Source organism: Panicum virgatum, chromosome 8K (genome assembly GCF_016808335.1).
Source record: "Panicum virgatum strain AP13 chromosome 8K, P.virgatum_v5, whole genome shotgun sequence".
Lineage (NCBI taxonomy): Eukaryota > Viridiplantae > Streptophyta > Magnoliopsida > Poales > Poaceae > Panicum > Panicum virgatum.
In genome coordinates this window covers 15,253,668-15,254,793 of record NC_053143.1, presented here as the reverse complement: position 1 = coordinate 15,254,793, position 1,126 = coordinate 15,253,668, and positions in this window count along the sequence as shown.

Here is a 1,126-nt window from a genome sequence, read left to right as displayed (position 1 = left end):
GTCGATCTGCCCGAGGGGTTGGACTCGCTTCCCGGGCGTGACGCCGTGAAATGGCAACATGCAGGGGCACAGCTTGTCTAGGCCGATTCCCATGAGCTCGAGGGAGTGCACATATAGGATATTGAGGTTGCTGCCTCCGTCCATGAGCACTTTGGAGAATCGGGTGTTGCCGATGTCGGGTTCCACGACGTGCGGGTACAATCCCGGATTCGGGATGTAATCAGGGTGGGCCTCGTGGCTGAAGGAGATGATATCCTCCTACCAGTCGAGGTAAGCCGGTGTAGCCCTGGTGACGGAGCAGACCTCTCGGCGCTCTCGCTTGCGCTGCCGAGCGGTCATGTTCACCGTTGGCCCGCCGCAGATGAAGAACACGTTCTCCACCGAGGGATAGCCGTCGCCGCTCTTGCCCTCTTCATCCTTTTCCTTCTTGACCTTGTCCTTGCAGACGAGACAGTTGAAGTATTTGTGGAGCATGTCGTACTCCTCAAGGGTGTGGTTGACTTTCCCCGTATGATAAGGGCACGACTTTTTTAGCATGTCGTCGAACAGGCTGCCGCCTCGAGGGGAGCCTCGAGCCCCTTTCTTTCCGGGGGTGACTGTAACACCCTAACTTAAATTTCAGCATTTAATAATAAATTTAATTGGCTTTATCTAATTTTCTAAGGTTTTATATGCTTAGGCTTGCATTTAATCTAATTTTGTTTCACAAGTAATTAAAATTTTTCTAGGTTTAAACTTGTTGTTGCATTCATGCTGATGCATGGTTTTATTTTGTTTGAATGCATAGGAGTTTGAATTCAAATTTCATTTGAGTTCAAATAGATTTGAGTTGGTTTGAAAGAGAAAGGAGAAAGGAAATAGGAAAAACAGAAAACCCGATCAGCCCAAACCCAGAAGCCACCAAGCCCAGCCGGCCCAACATTTCCACGTGGGCCCAGCTCTCCTCTTTCCTTTTCCCGGGCCCAGCTCGCTCCTCCCGTTCCCGCGTGGCCCACTTCCCTGCTCGGCAACTTAGCCCGAGCCGGCCCAGCGACCGCGCATCCCAGCTCGCCGCTTGCGCGTTGCCCGTTTCACCTTCCCTGACCCGCTTTCACGCCGGGCCCGCTTGTCGGTGCCCCGTTTCCCC